The sequence below is a fragment of the Spea bombifrons genome, chromosome 5, assembly GCF_027358695.1.
Source record: "Spea bombifrons isolate aSpeBom1 chromosome 5, aSpeBom1.2.pri, whole genome shotgun sequence".
NCBI classification, from domain to species: Eukaryota; Metazoa; Chordata; class Amphibia; order Anura; family Pelobatidae; genus Spea; species Spea bombifrons.
Genome location: NC_071091.1, coordinates 83,344,757 through 83,369,565, shown reverse-complemented (window position 1 = coordinate 83,369,565; position 24,809 = coordinate 83,344,757). Strand labels below are relative to the sequence as shown.

Genomic DNA, 24,809 nt, shown 5'->3' with positions numbered 1-24,809 from the left:
ATGATGACATCATAATGGGTTCGTGATGTCTTCATCACCATAATGGGTTCATGATGACACGCTGGCAATAAATTGGAGGGAAACAAACTATATAGACCTTATGCTTTCCCACAGATTTTACATGTGCTTTTCAAGTGTTTTCTTGGTTTCATGTGTAATTTGGGCAGTACATGCAGTAAGCCCATCAGTACATTGCATGCAGCAAATACACTGTTTCCCTGTTTCATCTAAAACAATGAACTCAGTGTAGGGGAATTAGCTCAAACGGTAGAGCGCTCGCTTTGCATGCGAGAGGTAGCGGGATCGATGCCCGCGTTCTCCAGTTGCTTTATTTATACTTTATAAATTTTCAATAATGTTGTGCTTAACGCTGGCAATAAATTGGAGGGAAACAAACTATATAGACTGTATGCTGGCAATAAATTGGAGGGAAACAAACTATATAGACCTTATGATTTCCCACAGATTTTTCATGTGCTTTTCAAGTGTTTTCTTGGTTTCATGTGTAATTAGAACAGTACATGCAGCAAGCCCATCAGTACATTACATGCAGCAAATACACTGTTTCCCTGTTTCACCTAAAACAGGCCACTCTATGTAGGGGAATTAGCTCAAACGGTAGAGCGCTCGCTTTGCATGCGAGAGGTAGCGGGATCGATGCCCGCATTCTCCAGTTACTTTATTTATACTTCATAAATTTTCAATAATGTTGTGCTGAACGCTGGCTATAAATTGGAGGGAAACAAACTATATAGACCCTATGCTTTCCCACAGATTTTTCAACTTCACGAATAACTGTAGAATACAAAGGGAATTTAGTTCAAATGGTGGTGTGCTCGCTTAGCATGCGAGGGGTAGTTGGTTCAATGACCGTGTTCTCTAAGTGTTTTCTTGGTTTCATGTGTAATTAGAGCAGTACAAGCAGCAAGCTTAATGGTACATTACATGAAGCAAATACACTGTTTCCCTGTTTCATCATGTTTCCCTGACATCATCATGGCAAGATCATAATGGGTTCATGATGACATCATCACAATTGGTTCATGATGACATCATCATGATGACATCATAATGGGTTCATGATGACTTCATCATCATAATGGGTTTATGATGACATTATCATGACGACATCATGAAGGGTTCGTGATGACATCATCATAAAGGGTTCATGATGACATCATAATGGGTTCATGATGACATCATCATGATGACATCATAATGAGTTCGTGGTGACTTTATTACAATGGGTTCATGATGACATCATCATGACGAAATCATAGTGGGATCATGATTACAGCATCATAATGGGTTCGTGATGACATCGTCATGATGACATCATAATGGGTTCGTGATGACATCATCATGATGACATCATAATGGGTTCGTGATGACATCATCATGATGACATCATAATGGGTCCGTGATGACATCATCATGACATCATAATGTGTTCGTGATGACATCATCGTGATGATATCATAGTGGGTTCATGATGACATCATCACAATAGGTTCATGATGACATCATCATGATGACATCATAATGGGTTCGTGATGACTTCATCATCATAAAGGGTTCATGATGACATCATAATCGGTTCATGATGACATCATCATGATGACATCATAATGGGTTCATGATGACATCATCATGATGACATCATAATGTGTTCGTGATGACATCATCGTGATGACATCATAATGGGTTCATGATGACATCATCACAATAGGTTCATGATGACATCATCATGATGACATCATAATGGGTTCGTGATGACTTCATCATCATAATGGGTTCATGATGACATCATAATGGGTTCATGATGACATCATAATAGGTTCATAATGGCATCATCACAATGGGTTCATGATGACATCATAATGGGTTCAGGATAACATCATCATGACAACATCATAATGGGTTCATGATGACATCATCATAATGGGTTCATGATGACATCATGATGACATCATAATGGGTTCGTGATGTCTTCATCACCATAATGGGTTCATGATGACACGCTGGCAATAAATTGGAGGGAAACAAACTATATAGACCTTATGCTTTCCCACAGATTTTACATGTGCTTTTCAAGTGTTTTCTTGGTTTCATGTGTAATTTGGGCAGTACATGCAGTAAGCCCATCAGTACATTGCATGCAGCAAATACACTGTTTCCCTGTTTCACCTAAAACAATGGACTCAGTGTAGGGGACTTAGCTCAAATGGTAGAGCGCTCGCTTAGCATGCGAGAGGTAGCGGGATCGATGCCCGCATTCTCCAGTTACTTTATTTATACTTTATAAATTTTCAATAATGTTGTGCTTAACGCTGGCAATAAATTGGAGGGAAACAAACTATATAGACCGTATGCTGGCAATAAATTGGAGGGAAACAAACTATATAGACCTTATGATTTCCCACAGATTTTTCATGTGCTTTTCAAGTGTTTTCTTGGTTTCATGTGTAATTAGAACAGTACATGCAGCAAGCCCATCAGTACATTACATGCAGCAAATACACTGTTTCCCTGTTTCACCTAAAACATGCCACACTATGTAGGGGAATTAGCTCAAATGGTAGAGCGCTCGCTTAGCATGCGAGAGGTAGCGGGATCGATGCCCGCATTCTCCAGTTACTTTATTTATACTTTATAAATTTTCAATAATGTTGTGCTTAACGCTGGCAATAAATTGGAGGGAAACAAACTATATAGACCGTATGCTGGCAATAAATTGGAGGGAAACAAACTATATAGACCTTATGATTTCCCACAGATTTTTCATGTGCTTTTCAAGTGTTTTCTTGGTTTCATGTGTAATTAGAACAGTACATGCAGCAAGCCCATCAGTACATTACATGCAGCAAATACACTGTTTCCCTGTTTCACCTAAAACATGCCACACTATGTAGGGGAATTAGCTCAAATGGTAGAGCGCTCGCTTAGCATGCGAGAGGTAGCAGGATCGATGCCCGCATTCTCCAGTTACTTTATTTATACTTTATAAATTTTCAATAATGTTGTGCTTAACACTGGCAATAAATTGGAGGGAAACAAATCATATAGACCTTATGATGGCAATAAATTGGAGGGAAACAAACTATATAGACCGTATGCTGGCAATAAATTGGAGGGAAACAAACTATATAGACCTTATGATTTCCCACAGATTTTTCATGTGCTTTTCAAGTGTTTTCTTGGTTTCATGTGTAATTAGAACAGTACATGCAGCAAGCCCATCAGTACATTACATGCAGCAAATACACTGTTTCCCTGTTTCACCTAAAACATGCCACACTATGTAGGGGAATTAGCTCAAATGGCAGAGCGCTCGCTTAGCATGCGAGAGGTAGCGGGATCGATGCCCGCATTCTCCAGTTACTTTATTTATACTTTAGAAAATTTTCAATAATGTTGTGCTTAACGCTGGCAATAAATTGGAGGGAAACAAACTATATAGACCGTATGCTGGCAATAAATTGGAGGGAAACAAACTATATAGACCTTATGATTTCCCACAGATTTTTCATGTGCTTTTCAAGTGTTTTCTTGGTTTCATGTGTAATTAGAACAGTACATGCAGCAAGCCCATCAGTACATTACATGCAGCAAATACACTGTTTCCCTGTTTCACCTAAAACATGCCTCTCTATGTAGGGGAACTAGCTCAAACGGTAGAGCGCTCGCTTTGCATGCGAGAGGTAGCGGGATCGATGCCCGCATTCTCCAGTTGCTTTATTTATACTTCATAAATTTTCAATAATGTTGTGCTGAACGCTGGCTATAAATTGGAGGGAAACAAACTATATAGACCCTATGCTTTCCCACAGATTTTTCAACTTCACGAATAACTGTAGAATACAAAGGGAATTTAGTTCAAATGGTGGTGTGCTCGCTTAGCATGCGAGGGGTAGTTGGTTCAATGACCGTGTTCTCTAAGTGTTTTCTTGGTTTCATGTGTAATTAGAGCAGTACAAGCAGCAAGCTTAATGGTACATTACATGAAGCAAATACACTGTTTCCCTGTTTCATCATGTTTCCCTGACATCATCATGGCAAGATCATAATGGGTTCATGATGACATCATCACAATGGGTTCATGATGACATCATCATGATGACATCATAATGGGTTCATGATGACTTCATCATCATAATGGGTTTATGATGACATTATCATGACGACATCATGAAGGGTTCGTGATGACATCATCATAAAGGGTTCATGATGACATCATAATGGGTTCATGATGACATCATCATGATGACATCATAATGGGTTCGTGGTGACTTCATTTCAATGGGTTCATGATGACATCATCATGACGAAATCATAGTGGGATCATGATTACAGCATCATAATGGGTTCGTGATGACATCATCATGATGACATCATAATGGGTTCGTGATGACATCATCATGATGACATCATAATGGGTTCGTGATGACATCATCGTGATGATATCATAGTGGGTTCATGATGACATCATCACAATAGGTTCATGATGACATCATCATGATGACATCATAATGGGTTCGTGATGACTTCATCATCATAAAGGGTTCATGATGACATCATAATGGGTTCATGATGACATCATCATGATGACATCATAATGGGTTCATGATGACATCATCATGATGACATCATAATGTGTTCGTGATGACATCATCGTGATGACATCATAATGGGTTCATGATGACAGTATCACAATAGGTTCATGATGACATCATCATGATGACATCATAATGGGTTCGTGATGACTTCATCATCATAATGGGTTCATGATGACATCATAATGGGTTCATGATGACATCATAATAGGTTCATAATGGCATCATCACAATGGGTTCATGATGACATCATAATGGGTTCAGGATAACATCATCATGACAACATCATAATGGGTTCATGATGACATCATCATAATGGGTTCATGATGACATCATGATGACATCATAATGGGTTCGTGATGTCTTCATCACCATAATGGGTTCATGATGACACGCTGGCAATAAATTGGAGGGAAACAAACTATATAGACCTTATGCTTTCCCACAGATTTTACATGTGCTTTTCAAGTGTTTTCTTGGTTTCATGTGTAATTTGGGCAGTACATGCAGTAAGCCCATCAGTACATTGCATGCAGCAAATACACTGTTTCCCTGTTTCACCTAAAACAATGGACTCAGTGTAGGGGACTTAGCTCAAATGGTAGAGCGCTCGCTTAGCATGCGAGAGGTAGCGGGATCGATGCCCGCATTCTCCAGTTACTTTATTTATAATTTATAAATTTTCAATAATGTTGTGCTTAACGCTGGCAATAAATTGGAGAGAAACAAACTATATAGACCGTATGCTGGCAATAAATTGGAGGGAAACAAACTATATAGACCTTATGATTTCCCACAGATTTTTCATGTGCTTTTCAAGTGTTTTCTTGGTTTCATGTGTAATTAGAACAGTACATGCAGCAAGCCCATCAGTACATTACATGCAGCAAATACACTGTTTCCCTGTTTCACCTAAAACAGGCCACTCTATGTAGGGGAATTAGCTCAAACAGTAGAGCGCTCGCTTTGCATGCGAGAGGTAGCGGGATCGATGCCCGCATTCTCCAGTTACTTTATTTATACTTCATACATTTTCAATAATGTTGTGCTGAACGCTGGCTATAAATTGGAGGGAAACAAACTATATAGACCCTATGCTTTCCCACAGATTTTTCAACTTCACGAATAACTGTAGAATACAAAGGGAATTTAGTTCAAATGGTGGTGTGCTCGCTTAGCATGCGAGGGGTAGTTGGTTCAATGACCGTGTTCTCTAAGTGTTTTCTTGGTTTCATGTGTAATTAGAGCAGTACAAGCAGCAAGCTTAATGGTACATTACATGAAGCAAATACACTGTTTCCCTGTTTCATCATGTTTCCCTGACATCATCATGGCAAGATCATAATGGGTTCATGATGACATCATCACAATTGGTTCATGATGACATCATCATGATGACATCATAATGGGTTCATGATGACTTCATCATCATAATGGGTTTATGATGACATTATCATGACGACATCATGAAGGGTTCGTGATGACATCATCATAAAGGGTTCATGATGACATCATAATGGGTTCATGATGACATCATCATGATGACATCATAATGAGTTTGTGGTGACTTTATTACAATGGGTTCATGATGACATCATCATGACGAAATCATAGTGGGATCATGATTACAGCATCATAATGGGTTCGTGATGACATCGTCATGATGACATCATAATGGGTTCGTGATGACATCATCATGATGACATCATAATGGGTTCGTGATGACATCATCATGATGACATCATAATGGGTCCGTGATGACATCATCATGACATCATAATGTGTTCGTGATGACATCATCGTGATGATATCATAGTGGGTTCATGATGACATCATCACAATAGGTTCATGATGACATCATCATGATGACATCATAATGGGTTCGTGATGACTTCATCATCATAAAGGGTTCATGATGACATCATAATGGGTTCATGATGACATCATCATGATGACATCATAATGGGTTCATGATGACATCATCATGATGACATCATAATGTGTTCGTGATGACATCATCGTGATGACATCATAATGGGTTCATGATGACATCATCACAATAGGTTCATGATGACATCATCATGATGACATCATAATGGGTTCGTGATGACTTCATCATCATAATGGGTTCATGATGACATCATAATGGGTTCATGATGACATCATAATAGGTTCATGATGACATCATCACAATGGGTTCATGATGACATCATAATGGGTTCAGGATAACATCATCATGACAACATCATAATGGGTTCATGATGACATCATCATAATGGGTTCATGATGACATCATGATGACATCATAATGGGTTCGTGATGTCTTCATCACCATAATGGGTTCATGATGACACGCTGGCAATAAATTGGAGGGAAACAAACTATATAGACCTTATGCTTTCCCACAGATTTTACATGTGCTTTTCAAGTGTTTTCTTGGTTTCATGTGTAATTTGAGCAGTACATGCAGTAAGCCCATCAGTACATTACATGCAGCAAATACACTGTTTCCCTGTTTCACCTAAAACAATGGACTCAGTGTAGGGGAATTAGCTCAAATGGTAGAGCGCTCGCTTCGCATGCGAGAGGTAGTGGGATCAATGCCCGCATTCTCCAGTTACTTTATTTATACTTTATAAATTTTCAATAATGTTGTGCTTAACGCTGGCAATAAATTGGAGGGAAACAAACTATATAGACCGTATGCTGGCAATAAATTGGAGGGAAACAAACTATATAGACCTTATGATTTCCCACAGATTTTTCATGTGCTTTTCAAGTGTTTTCTTGGTTTCATGTGTAATTAGAACAGTACATGCAGCAAGCCCATCAGTACATTACATGCAGCAAATACACTGTTTCCCTGTTTCACCTAAAACACACCACTCTACGTAGGGGAATTAGCTCAAATGGTAGAACGCTCGCTTAGCATGCGAGAGGTAGCGGGATCGATGCCCGCATTCTCCAGTTACTTTATTTATACTTTATAAATTTTCAATAATGTTGTGCTTAACGCTGGCAATAAATTGGAGGGAAACAAACTATATAGACCCTATGCTTTCCCACAGATTTTTCAACTTCACGAATAACTGTAGAATACAAAGGGGATTAAGTTCAAATGGTGGTGTGCTCGCTTAGCATGCGAGGGGTAGTTGGTTCAATGACCGTGTTCTCTAAGTGTTTTCTTGGTTTCATGTGTAATTAGAGCAGTACAAGCAGCAAGCTTAATGGTACATTACATGAAGCAAATACACTGTTTCCCTGTTTCATCATGTTTCCCTGACATCATCATGGCAATATCATAATGGGTTCATGATGACATCATCACAATGGGTTCATGATGACATCATCATGATGACATCATAATGGGTTCATGATGACTTCATCATCATAATGGGTTTATGATGACATTATCATGACGACATCATGAAGGGTTCGTGATGACATCATCATAAAGGGTTCATGATGACATCATAATGGGTTCATGATGACATCATCATGATGACATCATAATGGGTTCGTGGTGACTTCATTACAATGGGTTCATGATGACATCATCATGACGAAATCATAGTGGGATCATGATAACAGCATCATAATGGGTTCGTGATGACATCATCATGATGACATCATAATGGGTTCGTGATGACATCATCATGATGACATCATAATGGGTTCGTGATGACATCATCATGATGACATCATAATGGGTCCGTGATGACATCATCATGACATAATGTGTTCGTGATGACATCATCGTGATGATATCATAGTGGGTTCATGATGACATCATCACAATAGGTTCATGATGACATCATCATGATGACATCATAATGGGTTCGTGATGACTTCATCATCATAAAGGGTTCATGATGACATCATAATGGGTTCATGATGACATCATCATGATGACATCATAATGGGTTCATGATGACATCATCATGATGACATCATAATGTGTTCGTGATGACATCATCGTGATGACATCATAATGGGTTCATGATGACATCATCACAATAGGTTCATGATGACATCATCATGATGACATCATAATGGGTTCGTGATGACTTCATCATCATAATGGGTTCATGATGACATCATAATGGGTTCATGATGACATCATAATAGGTTCATAATGGCATCATCACAATGGGTTCATGATGACATCATAATGGGTTCAGGATAACATCATCATGACAACATCATAATGGGTTCATGATGACATCATCATAATGGGTTCATGATGACATCATGATGACATCATAATGGGTTCGTGATGTCTTCATCACCATAATGGGTTCATGATGACACGCTGGCAATAAATTGGAGGGAAACAAACTATATAGACCCTATGCTTTCCCACAGATTTTTCAACTTCACGAATAACTGTAGAATACAAAGGGAATTTAGTTCAAATGGTGGTGTGCTCGCTTAGCATGCGAGGGGTAGTTGGTTCAATGACCGTGTTCTCTAAGTGTTTTCTTGGTTTCATGTGTAATTAGAGCAGTACAAGCAGCAAGCTTAATGGTACATTACATGAAGCAAATACACTGTTTCCCTGTTTCATCATGTTTCCCTGACATCATCATGGCAAGATCATAATGGGTTCATGATGACATCATCACAATTGGTTCATGATGACATCATCATGATGACATCATAATGGGTTCATGATGACTTCATCATCATAATGGGTTTATGATGACATTATCATGACGACATCATGAAGGGTTCGTGATGACATCATCATAAAGGGTTCATGATGACATCATAATGGGTTCATGATGACATCATCATGATGACATCATAATGAGTTCGTGGTGACTTTATTACAATGGGTTCATGATGACATCATCATGACGAAATCATAGTGGGATCATGATTACAGCATCATAATGGGTTCGTGATGACATCGTCATGATGACATCATAATGGGTTCGTGATGACATCATCATGATGACATCATAATGGGTTCGTGATGACATCATCATGATGACATCATAATGGGTCCGTGATGACATCATCATGACATCATAATGTGTTCGTGATGACATCATCGTGATGATATCATAGTGGGTTCATGATGACATCATCACAATAGGTTCATGATGACATCATCATGATGACATCATAATGGGTTCGTGATGACTTCATCATCATAAAGGGTTCATGATGACATCATAATGGGTTCATGATGACATCATCATGATGACATCATAATGGGTTCATGATGACATCATCATGATGACATCATAATGTGTTCGTGATGACATCATCGTGATGACATCATAATGGGTTCATGATGACATCATCACAATAGGTTCATGATGACATCATCATGATGACATCATAATGGGTTCGTGATGACTTCATCATCATAATGGGTTCATGATGACATCATAATGGGTTCATGATGACATCATAATAGGTTCATAATGGCATCATCACAATGGGTTCATGATGACATCATAATGGGTTCAGGATAACATCATCATGACAACATCATAATGGGTTCATGATGACATCATCATAATGGGTTCATGATGACATCATGATGACATCATAATGGGTTCGTGATGTCTTCATCACCATAATGGGTTCATGATGACACGCTGGCAATAAATTGGAGGGAAACAAACTATATAGACCCTATGCTTTCCCACAGATTTTTCAACTTCACGAATAACTGTAGAATACAAAGGGAATTTAGTTCAAATGGTGGTGTGCTCGCTTAGCATGCGAGGGGTAGTTGGTTCAATGACCGTGTTCTCTAAGTGTTTTCTTGGTTTCATGTGTAATTAGAGCAGTACAAGCAGCAAGCTTAATGGTACATTACATGAAGCAAATACACTGTTTCCCTGTTTCATCATGTTTCCCTGACATCATCATGGCAAGATCATAATGGGTTCATGATGACATCATCACAATTGGTTCATGATGACATCATCATGATGACATCATAATGGGTTCATGATGACTTCATCATCATAATGGGTTTATGATGACATTATCATGACGACATCATGAAGGGTTCGTGATGACATCATCATAAAGGGTTCATGATGACATCATAATGGGTTCATGATGACATCATCATGATGACATCATAATGAGTTCGTGGTGACTTTATTACAATGGGTTCATGATGACATCATCATGACGAAATCATAGTGGGATCATGATTACAGCATCATAATGGGTTCGTGATGACATCGTCATGATGACATCATAATGGGTTCGTGATGACATCATCATGATGACATCATAATGGGTTCGTGATGACATCATCATGATGACATCATAATGGGTCCGTGATGACATCATCATGACATCATAATGTGTTCGTGATGACATCATCGTGATGATATCATAGTGGGTTCATGATGACATCATCACAATAGGTTCATGATGACATCATCATGATGACATCATAATGGGTTCGTGATGACTTCATCATCATAAAGGGTTCATGATGACATCATAATGGGTTCATGATGACATCATCATGATGACATCATAATGGGTTCATGATGACATCATCATGATGACATCATAATGTGTTCGTGATGACATCATCGTGATGACATCATAATGGGTTCATGATGACATCATCACAATAGGTTCATGATGACATCATCATGATGACATCATAATGGGTTCGTGATGACTTCATCATCATAATGGGTTCATGATGACATCATAATGGGTTCATGATGACATCATAATAGGTTCATGATGACATCATCACAATGGGTTCATGATGACATCATAATGGGTTCAGGATAACATCATCATGACAACATCATAATGGGTTCATGATGACATCATCATAATGGGTTCATGATGACATCATGATGACATCATAATGGGTTCGTGATGTCTTCATCACCATAATGGGTTCATGATGACACGCTGGCAATAAATTGGAGGGAAACAAACTATATAGACCTTATGCTTTCCCACAGATTTTACATGTGCTTTTCAAGTGTTTTCTTGGTTTCATGTGTAATTTGGGCAGTACATGCAGTAAGCCCATCAGTACATTGCATGCAGCAAATACACTGTTTCCCTGTTTCATCTAAAACAATGAACTCAGTGTAGGGGAATTAGCTCAAACGGTAGAGCGCTCGCTTTGCATGCGAGAGGTAGCGGGATCGATGCCCGCGTTCTCCAGTTGCTTTATTTATACTTTATAAATTTTCAATAATGTTGTGCTTAACGCTGGCAATAAATTGGAGGGAAACAAACTATATAGACTGTATGCTGGCAATAAATTGGAGGGAAACAAACTATATAGACCTTATGATTTCCCACAGATTTTTCATGTGCTTTTCAAGTGTTTTCTTGGTTTCATGTGTAATTAGAACAGTACATGCAGCAAGCCCATCAGTACATTACATGCAGCAAATACACTGTTTCCCTGTTTCACCTAAAACAGGCCACTCTATGTAGGGGAATTAGCTCAAACGGTAGAGCGCTCGCTTTGCATGCGAGAGGTAGCGGGATCGATGCCCGCATTCTCCAGTTACTTTATTTATACTTCATAAATTTTCAATAATGTTGTGCTGAACGCTGGCTATAAATTGGAGGGAAACAAACTATATAGACCCTATGCTTTCCCACAGATTTTTCAACTTCACGAATAACTGTAGAATACAAAGGGAATTTAGTTCAAATGGTGGTGTGCTCGCTTAGCATGCGAGGGGTAGTTGGTTCAATGACCGTGTTCTCTAAGTGTTTTCTTGGTTTCATGTGTAATTAGAGCAGTACAAGCAGCAAGCTTAATGGTACATTACATGAAGCAAATACACTGTTTCCCTGTTTCATCATGTTTCCCTGACATCATCATGGCAAGATCATAATGGGTTCATGATGACATCATCACAATTGGTTCATGATGACATCATCATGATGACATCATAATGGGTTCATGATGACTTCATCATCATAATGGGTTTATGATGACATTATCATGACGACATCATGAAGGGTTCGTGATGACATCATCATAAAGGGTTCATGATGACATCATAATGGGTTCATGATGACATCATCATGATGACATCATAATGAGTTCGTGGTGACTTTATTACAATGGGTTCATGATGACATCATCATGACGAAATCATAGTGGGATCATGATTACAGCATCATAATGGGTTCGTGATGACATCGTCATGATGACATCATAATGGGTTCGTGATGACATCATCATGATGACATCATAATGGGTTCGTGATGACATCATCATGATGACATCATAATGGGTCCGTGATGACATCATCATGACATCATAATGTGTTCGTGATGACATCATCGTGATGATATCATAGTGGGTTCATGATGACATCATCACAATAGGTTCATGATGACATCATCATGATGACATCATAATGGGTTCGTGATGACTTCATCATCATAAAGGGTTCATGATGACATCATAATCGGTTCATGATGACATCATCATGATGACATCATAATGGGTTCATGATGACATCATCATGATGACATCATAATGTGTTCGTGATGACATCATCGTGATGACATCATAATGGGTTCATGATGACATCATCACAATAGGTTCATGATGACATCATCATGATGACATCATAATGGGTTCGTGATGACTTCATCATCATAATGGGTTCATGATGACATCATAATGGGTTCATGATGACATCATAATAGGTTCATAATGGCATCATCACAATGGGTTCATGATGACATCATAATGGGTTCAGGATAACATCATCATGACAACATCATAATGGGTTCATGATGACATCATCATAATGGGTTCATGATGACATCATGATGACATCATAATGGGTTCGTGATGTCTTCATCACCATAATGGGTTCATGATGACACGCTGGCAATAAATTGGAGGGAAACAAACTATATAGACCTTATGCTTTCCCACAGATTTTACATGTGCTTTTCAAGTGTTTTCTTGGTTTCATGTGTAATTTGGGCAGTACATGCAGTAAGCCCATCAGTACATTGCATGCAGCAAATACACTGTTTCCCTGTTTCACCTAAAACAATGGACTCAGTGTAGGGGACTTAGCTCAAATGGTAGAGCGCTCGCTTAGCATGCGAGAGGTAGCGGGATCGATGCCCGCATTCTCCAGTTACTTTATTTATACTTTATAAATTTTCAATAATGTTGTGCTTAACGCTGGCAATAAATTGGAGGGAAACAAACTATATAGACCGTATGCTGGCAATAAATTGGAGGGAAACAAACTATATAGACCTTATGATTTCCCACAGATTTTTCATGTGCTTTTCAAGTGTTTTCTTGGTTTCATGTGTAATTAGAACAGTACATGCAGCAAGCCCATCAGTACATTACATGCAGCAAATACACTGTTTCCCTGTTTCACCTAAAACATGCCACACTATGTAGGGGAATTAGCTCAAATGGTAGAGCGCTCGCTTAGCATGCGAGAGGTAGCGGGATCGATGCCCGCATTCTCCAGTTACTTTATTTATACTTTATAAATTTTCAATAATGTTGTGCTTAACGCTGGCAATAAATTGGAGGGAAACAAACTATATAGACCGTATGCTGGCAATAAATTGGAGGGAAACAAACTATATAGACCTTATGATTTCCCACAGATTTTTCATGTGCTTTTCAAGTGTTTTCTTGGTTTCATGTGTAATTAGAACAGTACATGCAGCAAGCCCATCAGTACATTACATGCAGCAAATACACTGTTTCCCTGTTTCACCTAAAACATGCCACACTATGTAGGGGAATTAGCTCAAATGGTAGAGCGCTCGCTTAGCATGCGAGAGGTAGCAGGATCGATGCCCGCATTCTCCAGTTACTTTATTTATACTTTATAAATTTTCAATAATGTTGTGCTTAACACTGGCAATAAATTGGAGGGAAACAAATCATATAGACCTTATGATGGCAATAAATTGGAGGGAAACAAACTATATAGACCGTATGCTGGCAATAAATTGGAGGGAAACAAACTATATAGACCTTATGATTTCCCACAGATTTTTCATGTGCTTTTCAAGTGTTTTCTTGGTTTCATGTGTAATTAGAACAGTACATGCAGCAAGCCCATCAGTACATTACATGCAGCAAATACACTGTTTCCCTGTTTCACCTAAAACATGCCACACTATGTAGGGGAATTAGCTCAAATGGCAGAGCGCTCGCTTAGCATGCGAGAGGTAGCGGGATCGATGCCCGCATTCTCCAGTTACTTTATTTATACTTTATAAATTTTCAATAATGTTGTGCTTAACGCTGGCAATAAATTGGAGGGAAACAAACTATATAGACCGTATGCTGGCAATAAATTGGAGGGAAACAAACTATATAGACCTTATGATTTCCCACAGATTTTTCATGTGCTTTTCAAGTGTTTTCTTGGTTTCATGTGTAATTAGAACAGTACATGCAGCAAGCCCATCAGTACATTACATGCAGCAAATACACTGTTTCCCTGTTTCACCTAAAACATGCCTCTCTATGTAGGGGAACTAGCTCAAACGGTAGAGCGCTCGCTTTGCATGCGAGAGGTAGCGGGATCGATGCCCGCATTCTCCAGTTGCTTTATTTATACTTCATAAATTTTCAATAATGTTGTGCTGAACGCTGGCTATAAATTGGAGGGAAACAAACTATATAGACCCTATGCTTTCCCACAGATTTTTCAACTTCACGAATAACTGTAGAATACAAAGGGAATTTAGTTCAAATGGTGGTGTGCTCGCTTAGCATGCGAGGGGTAGTTGGTTCAATGACCGTGTTCTCTAAGTGTTTTCTTGGTTTCATGTGTAATTAGAGCAGTACAAGCAGCAAGCTTAATGGTACATTACATGAAGCAAATACACTGTTTCCCTGTTTCATCATGTTTCCCTGACATCATCATGGCAAGATCATAATGGGTTCATGATGACATCATCACAATGGGTTCATGATGACATCATCATGATGACATCATAATGGGTTCATGATGACTTCATCATCATAATGGGTTTATGATGACATTATCATGACGACATCATGAAGGGTTCGTGATGACATCATCATAAAGGGTTCATGATGACATCATAATGGGTTCATGATGACATCATCATGATGACATCATAATGGGTTCGTGGTGACTTCATTTCAATGGGTTCATGATGACATCATCATGACGAAATCATAGTGGGATCATGATTACAGCATCATAATGGGTTCGTGATGACATCATCATGATGACATCATAATGGGTTCGTGATGACATCATCATGATGACATCATAATGGGTTCGTGATGACATCATCGTGATGATATCATAGTGGGTTCATGATGACATCATCACAATAGGTTCATGATGACATCATCATGATGACATCATAATGGGTTCGTGATGACTTCATCATCATAAAGGGTTCATGATGACATCATAATCGGTTCATGATGACATCATCATGATGACATCATAATGGGTTCATGATGACATCATCATGATGACATCATAATGTGTTCGTGATGACATCATCGTGATGACATCATAATGGGTTCATGATGACAGTATCACAATAGGTTCATGATGACATCATCATGATGACATCATAATGGGTTCGTGATGACTTCATCATCATAATGGGTTCATGATGACATCATAATGGGTTCATGATGACATCATAATAGGTTCATAATGGCATCATCACAATGGGTTCATGATGACATCATAATGGGTTCAGGATAACATCATCATGACAACATCATAATGGGTTCATGATGACATCATCATAATGGGTTCATGATGACATCATGATGACATCATAATGGGTTCGTGATGTCTTCATCACCATAATGGGTTCATGATGACACGCTGGCAATAAATTGGAGGGAAACAAACTATATAGACCTTATGCTTTCCCACAGATTTTACATGTGCTTTTCAAGTGTTTTCTTGGTTTCATGTGTAATTTGGGCAGTACATGCAGTAAGCCCATCAGTACATTGCATGCAGCAAATACACTGTTTCCCTGTTTCACCTAAAACAATGGACTCAGTGTAGGGGACTTAGCTCAAATGGTAGAGCGCTCGCTTAGCATGCGAGAGGTAGCGGGATCGATGCCCGCATTCTCCAGTTACTTTATTTATAATTTATAAATTTTCAATAATGTTGTGCTTAACGCTGGCAATAAATTGGAGAGAAACAAACTATATAGACCGTATGCTGGCAATAAATTGGAGGGAAACAAACTATATAGACCTTATGATTTCCCACAGATTTTTCATGTGCTTTTCAAGTGTTTTCTTGGTTTCATGTGTAATTAGAACAGTACATGCAGCAAGCCCATCAGTACATTACATGCAGCAAATACACTGTTTCCCTGTTTCACCTAAAAAAGGCCACTCTATGTAGGGGAATTAGCTCAAACAGTAGAGCGCTCGCTTTGCATGCGAGAGGTAGCGGGATCGATGCCCGCATTCTCCAGTTACTTTATTTATACTTCATACATTTTCAATAATGTTGTGCTGAACGCTGGCTATAAATTGGAGGGAAACAAACTATATAGACCCTATGCTTTCCCACAGATTTTTCAACTTCACGAATAACTGTAGAATACAAAGGGAATTTAGTTCAAATGGTGGTGTGCTCGCTTAGCATGCGAGGGGTAGTTGGTTCAATGACCGTGTTCTCTAAGTGTTTTCTTGGTTTCATGTGTAATTAGAGCAGTACAAGCAGCAAGCTTAATGGTACATTACATGAAGCAAATACACTGTTTCCCTGTTTCATCATGTTTCCCTGACATCATCATGGCAAGATCATAATGGGTTCATGATGACATCATCACAATTGGTTCATGATGACATCATCATGATGACATCATAATGGGTTCATGATGACTTCATCATCATAATGGGTTTATGATGACATTATCATGACGACATCATGAAGGGTTCGTGATGACATCATCATAAAGGGTTCATGATGACATCATAATGGGTTCATGATGACATCATCATGATGACATCATAATGAGTTTGTGGTGACTTTATTACAATGGGTTCATGATGACATCATCATGACGAAATCATAGTGGGATCATGATTACAGCATCATAATGGGTTCGTGATGACATCGTCATGATGACATCATAATGGGTTCGTGATGACATCATCATGATGACATCATAATGGGTTCGTGATGACATCATCATGATGACATCATAATGGGTCCGTGATGACATCATCATGACATCATAATGTGTTCGTGATGACATCATCGTGATGATATCATAGTGGGTTCATGATGACATCATCACAATAGGTTCATGATGACATCATCATGATGACATCATAATGGGTTCGTGATGACTTCATCATCATAAAGGGTTCATGATGACATCATAATGGGTTCATGATGACATCATCATGATGACATCATAATGGGTTCATGATGACATCATCATGATGACATCATAATGTGTTCGTGATGACATCATCGTGATGACATCATAATGGGTTCATGATGACATCATCACAATAGGTTCATGATGACATCATCATGATGACATCATAATGGGTTCGTGATGACTTCATCATCATAATGGGTTCATGATGACATCATAATGGGTTCATGATGACATCATAATAGGTTCATGATGACATCATCACAATGGGTTCATGATGACATCATAATGGGTTCAGGATAACATCATCATGACAACATCATAATGGGTTCATGATGACATCATCATAATGGGTTCATGATGACATCATGATGACATCATAATGGGTTCGTGATGTCTTCATCACCATAATGGGTTCATGATGACACGCTGGCAATAAATTGGAGGGAAACAAACTATATAGACCTTATGCTTTCCCACAGATTTTACATGTGCTTTTCAAGTGTTTTCTTGGTTTCATGTGTAATTTGAGCAGTACATGCAGTAAGCCCATCAGTACATTACATGCAGCAAATACACTGTTTCCCTGTTTCACCTAAAACAATGGACTCAGTGTAGGGGAATTAGCTCAAATGGTAGAGCGCTCGCTTCGCATGCGAGAGGTAGTGGGATCAATGCCCGCATTCTCCAGTTACTTTATTTATACTTTATAAATTTTCAATAATGTTGTGCTTAACGCTGGCAATAAATTGGAGGGAAACAAACTATATAGACCGTATGCTGGCAATAAATTGGAGGGAAACAAACTATATAGACCTTATGATTTCCCACAGATTTTTCATGTGCTTTTCAAGTGTTTTCTTGGTTTCATGTGTAATTAGAACAGTACATGCAGCAAGCCCATCAGTACATTACATGCAGCAAATACACTGTTTCCCTGTTTCACCTAAAACACGCCACTCTACGTAGGGGAATTAGCTCAAATGGTAGAACGCTCGCTTAGCATGCGAGAGGTAGCGGGATCGATGCCCGCATTCTCCAGTTACTTTATTTATACTTTATAAATTTTCAATAATGTTGTGCTTAACGCTGGCAATAAATTGGAGGGAAACAAACTATATAGACCCTATGCTTTCCCACAGATTTTTCAACTTCACGAATAACTGTAGAATACAAAGGGGATTAAGTTCAAATGGTGGTGTGCTCGCTTAGCATGCGAGGGGTAGTTGGTTCAATGACCGTGTTCTCTAAGTGTTTTCTTGGTTTCATGTGTAATTAGAGCAGTACAAGCAGCAAGCTTAATGGTACATTACATGAAGCAAATACACTGTTTCCCTGTTTCATCATGTTTCCCTGACATCATCATGGCAATATCATAATGGGTTCATGATGACATCATCACAATGGGTTCATGATGACATCATCATGATGACATCATAATGGGTTCATGATGACTTCATCATCATAATGGGTTTATGATGACATTATCATGACGACATCATGAAGGGTTCGTGATGACATCATCATAAAGGGTTCATGATGACATCATAATGGGTTCATGATGACATCATCATGATGACATCATAATGGGTTCGTGGTGACTTCATTACAATGGGTTCATGATGACATCATCATGACGAAATCATAGTGGGATCATGATAACAGCATCATAATGGGTTCGTGATGACATCATCATGATGACATCATAATGGGTTCGTGATGACATCATCATGATGACATCATAATGGGTTCGTGATGACATCATCATGATGACATCATAATGGGTCCGTGATGACATCATCATGACATCATAATGTGTTCGTGATGACATCATCGTGATGATATCATAGTGGGTTCATGATGACATCATCACAATAGGTTCATGATGACATCATCATGATGACATCATAATGGGTTCGTGATGACTTCATCATCATAAAGGGTTCATGATGACATCATAATGGGTTCATGATGACATCATCATGATGACATCATAATGGGTTCATGATGACATCATCATGATGACATCATAATGTGTTCGTGATGACATCATCGTGATGACATCATAATGGGTTCATGATGACATCATCACAATAGGTTCATGATGACATCATCATGATGACATCATAATGGGTTCGTGATGACTTCATCATCATAATGGGTTCATGATGACATCATAATGGGTTCATGATGACATCATAATAGGTTCATAATGGCATCATCACAATGGGTTCATGATGACATCATAATGGGTTCAGGATAACATCATCATGACAACATCATAATGGGTTCATGATGACATCATCATAATGGGTTCATGATGACATCATGATGACATCATAATGGGTTCGTGATGTCTTCATCACCATAATGGGTTCATGATGACACGCTGGCAATAAATTGGAGGGAAACAAACTATATAGACCTTATGCTTTCCCACAGATTTTACATGTGCTTTTCAAGTGTTTTCTTGGTTTCATGTGTAATTTGGGCAGTACATGCAGTAAGCCCATCAGTACATTGCATGCAGCAAATACACTGTTTCCCTGTTTCACCAAAAGCAATGGACTCAATGTAGGGGAATTAGCTCAAATGGTAGAGCGCTCGCTTAGCATGCGAGAGGTAGCGGGATCGATGCCCGCATTCTCCAGTTACTTTATTTATACTTTATAAATTTTCAATAATGTTGTGCTTAACGCTGGCAATAAATTGGAGGGAAACAAACTATATAGACCGTATGCTGGCAATAAATTGGAGGGAAACAAACTATATAGACCTTATGCTTTCCCACAGATTTTACATGTGCTTTTCAAGTGTTTTCTTGGTTTCATGTGTAATTTGAGCAGTACATGCAGTAAGCCCATCAGTACATTACATGCAGCAAACACACTGTTTCCCTGTTTCACCTAAAACAATGGACTCAGTGTAGGGGAATTAGCTCAAATGGTAGAGCGCTCGCTTCGCATGCGAGAGGTAGTGGGATCAATGCCCGCATTCTCCAGTTACTTTATTTATACTTTATAAATTTTCAATAATGTTGTGCTTAACGCTGGCAATAAATTGGAGGGAAACAAACTATATAGACCGTATGCTGGCAATAAATTGGAGGGAAACAAACTATATAGACCTTATGATTTCCCACAGATTTTTCATGTGCTTTTCAAGTGTTTTCTTGGTTTCATGTGTAATTAGAACAGTACATGCAGCAAGCCCATCAGTACATTACATGCAGCAAATACACTGTTTCCCTGTTTCACCTAAAACATGCCACTCTATGTAGGGGAATTAGCTCAAATGGTAGAACGCTCGCTTAGCATGCGAGAGGTAGCGGGATCGATGCCCGCATTCTCTAGTTACTTTATTTATACTTTATAAATTTTCAATAATGTTGTGCTTAACGCTGGCAATAAATTGGAGGGAAACAAACTATATAGACCCTATGCTTTCCCACAGATTTTTCAACTTCACGAATAACTGTAGAATACAAAGGGGATTTAGTTCAAATGGTGGTGTGCTCGCTTAGCATGCGAGGGGTAGTTGGTTCAATGACCGTGTTCTCTAAGTGTTTTCTTGGTTTCATGTGTAATTAGAGCAGTACAAGCAGCAAGCTTAATGGTACATTACATGAAGCAAATACACTGTTTCCCTGTTTCATCATGTTTCCCTGACATCATCATGGCAATATCATAATGGGTTCATGATGACATCATCACAATGGGTTCATGATGACATCATCATGATGACATCATAATGGGTTCATGATGACTTCATCATCATAATGGGTTTATGATGACATTATCATGACGACATCATGAAGGGTTCGTGATGACATCATCATAAAGGGTTCATGATGACATCATAATGGGTTCATGATGACATCATCATGATGACATCATAATGGGTTCGTGGTGACTTCATTACAATGGGTTCATGATGACATCATCATGACGAAATCATAGTGGGATCATGATTACAGCATCATAATGGGTTCGTGATGACATCATCATGATGACATCATAATGGGTTCGTGATGACATCATCATGATGACATCATAATGGGTTCGTGATGACATCATCATGATGACATCATAATGGGTCCGTGATGACATCATCATGACATCATAATGTGTTCGTGATGACATCATCGTGATGATATCATAGTGGGTTCATGATGACATCATCACAATAGGTTCATGATGACATCATCATGATGACATCATAATGGGTTCGTGATGACTTCATCATCATAAAGGGTTCATGATGACATCATAATCGGTTCATGATGACATCATCATGATGACATCATAATGGGTTCATGATGACATCATCATGATGACATCATAATGTGTTCGTGATGACATCATCGTGATGACATCATAATGGGTTCATGATGACATCATCACAATAGGTTCATGATGACATCATCATGATGACATCATAATGGGTTCGTGATGACTTCATCATCATAATGGGTTCATGATGACATCATAATGGGTTCATGATGACATCATAATAGGTTCATGATTACATCATCACAATGGGTTCATGATGACATCATAATGGGTTCAGGATAACATCATCATGACAACATCATAATGGGTTCATGATGACATCATCATAATGGGTTCATGATGACATCATGATGACATCATAATGGGTTCGTGATGTCTTCATCACCATAATGGGTTCATGATGACACGCTGGCAATAAATTGGAGGGAAACAAACTATATAGACCTTATGCTTTCCCACAGATTTTACATGTGCTTTTCAAGTGTTTTCTTGGTTTCATGTGTAATTTGAGCAGTACATGCAGTAAGCCCATCAGTACATTACATGCAGCAAATACACTGTTTCCCTGTTTCACCTAAAACAATGGACTCAGTGTAGGGGAATTAGCTCAAATGGTAGAGCGCTCGCTTCGCATGCGAGAGGTAGTGGGATCAATGCCCGCATTCTCCAGTTACTTTATTTATACTTTATAAATTTTCAATAATGTTGTGCTTAACGCTGGCAATAAATTGGAGAGAAACAAACTATATAGACCGTATGCTGGCAATAAATTGGAGGGAAACAAACTATATAGACCTTATGATTTCCCACAGATTTTTCATGTGCTTTTCAAGTGTTTTCTTGGTTTCATGTGTAATTAGAACAGTACATGCAGCAAGCCCATCAGTACATTACATGCAGCAAATACACTGTTTCCCTGTTTCACCTAAAACAAGCCACTCTATGTAGGGGAATTAGCTCAAATGGTAGAACGCTCGCTTAGCATGCGAGAGGTAGCGGGATCGATGCCCGCATTCTCCAGTTACTTTATTTATACTTTATAAATTTTCAATAATGTTGTGCTTAACGCTGGCAATAAATTGGAGGGAAACAAACTATATAGACCCAATGCTTTCCCACAGATTTTTCAACTTCACGAATAACTGTAGAATACAAAGGGGATTTAGTTCAAATGGTGGTGTGCTCGCTTAGCATGCGAGGGGTAGTTGGTTCAATGACCGTGTTCTCTAAGTGTTTTCTTGGTTTCATGTGTAATTAGAGCAGTACAAGCAGCAAGCTTAATGGTACATTACATGAAGCAAATACACTGTTTCCCTGTTTCATCATGTTTCCATGACATGGCAATATCATAATGGGTTCATGATGACATCATCACAATGGGTTCATGATGACATCATCATGATGACATCATAATGGGTTCATGATGACTTCATCATCATAATGGGTTTATGATGACATTATCATGACGACATCATGAAGGGTTCGTGATGACATCATCATAAAGGGTTCATGATGACATCATAATGGGTTCATGATGACATCATCATGATGACATCATAATGGGTTCGTGGTGACTTCATTACAATGGGTTCATGATGACATCATCATGACGAAATCATAGTGGGATCATGATAACAGCATCATAATGGGTTCGTGATGACATCATCATGATGACATCATAATGGGTTCGTGATGACATCATCATGATGACATCATAATGGGTTCGTGATGACATCATCATGATGACATCATGATGGGTCCGTGATGACATCATCATGACATCATAATGTGTTCGTTATGACATCATCGTGATGATATCATAGTGGGTTCATGATGACATCATCACAATAGGTTCATGATGACATCATCATGATGACATCATAATGGGTTCGTGATGACTTCATCATCATAAAGGGTTCATGATGACATCATAATCGGTTCATGATGACATCATCATGATGACATCATAATGGGTTCATGATGACATCATCATGATGACATCATAATGTGTTCGTGATGACATCATCGTGATGACATCATAATGGGTTCATGATGACATCATAACAATAGGTTCATGATGACATCATCATGATGACATCATAATGGGTTCGTGATGACTTCATCATCATAATGGGTTCATGATGACATCATAATGGGTTCATGATGACATCATAATAGGTTCATGATGACATCATCACAATGGGTTCATGATGACATCATAATGGGTTCAGGATAACATCATCATGACAACATCATAATGGGTTCATGATGACATCATCATAATGGGTTCATGATGACATCATGATGACATCATAATGGTTTCGTGATGTCTTCATCACCATAATGGGTTCATGATGACACGCTGGCAATAAATTGGAGGGAAACAAACTATATAGACCTTATGCTTTCCCACAGATTTTACATGTGCTTTTCAAGTGTTTTCTTGGTTTCATGTGTAATTTGAGCAGTACATGCAGTAAGCCCATCAGTACATTACATGCAGCAAATACACTGT

At 38.6% G+C, this 24,809-nt stretch overlaps 5 non-coding genes across 5 annotated transcripts; all 5 read left to right on the top strand.

The window, feature by feature from the left end:
* Nucleotides 1-600: 600 nt before the first annotated feature.
* Nucleotides 601-673, top strand: TRNAA-UGC (transfer RNA alanine (anticodon UGC)). The gene has a single exon. It is a non-coding gene; the product is annotated as a tRNA-Ala (tRNA).
* A 1,887-nt stretch (nucleotides 674-2,560) lies between these two features.
* On the top strand, nucleotides 2,561-2,633 carry TRNAA-AGC (transfer RNA alanine (anticodon AGC)). Its single transcript has one exon. It is a non-coding gene; the product is annotated as a tRNA-Ala (tRNA).
* A 9,431-nt stretch (nucleotides 2,634-12,064) lies between these two features.
* TRNAA-UGC (transfer RNA alanine (anticodon UGC)) lies at nucleotides 12,065-12,137 on the top strand. The gene has a single exon. It is a non-coding gene; the product is annotated as a tRNA-Ala (tRNA).
* A 1,887-nt stretch (nucleotides 12,138-14,024) lies between these two features.
* TRNAA-AGC (transfer RNA alanine (anticodon AGC)) lies at nucleotides 14,025-14,097 on the top strand. The gene has a single exon. It is a non-coding gene; the product is annotated as a tRNA-Ala (tRNA).
* A 6,482-nt stretch (nucleotides 14,098-20,579) lies between these two features.
* Nucleotides 20,580-20,652, top strand: TRNAA-AGC (transfer RNA alanine (anticodon AGC)). The gene has a single exon. It is a non-coding gene; the product is annotated as a tRNA-Ala (tRNA).
* Nucleotides 20,653-24,809: the final 4,157 nt, after the last annotated feature.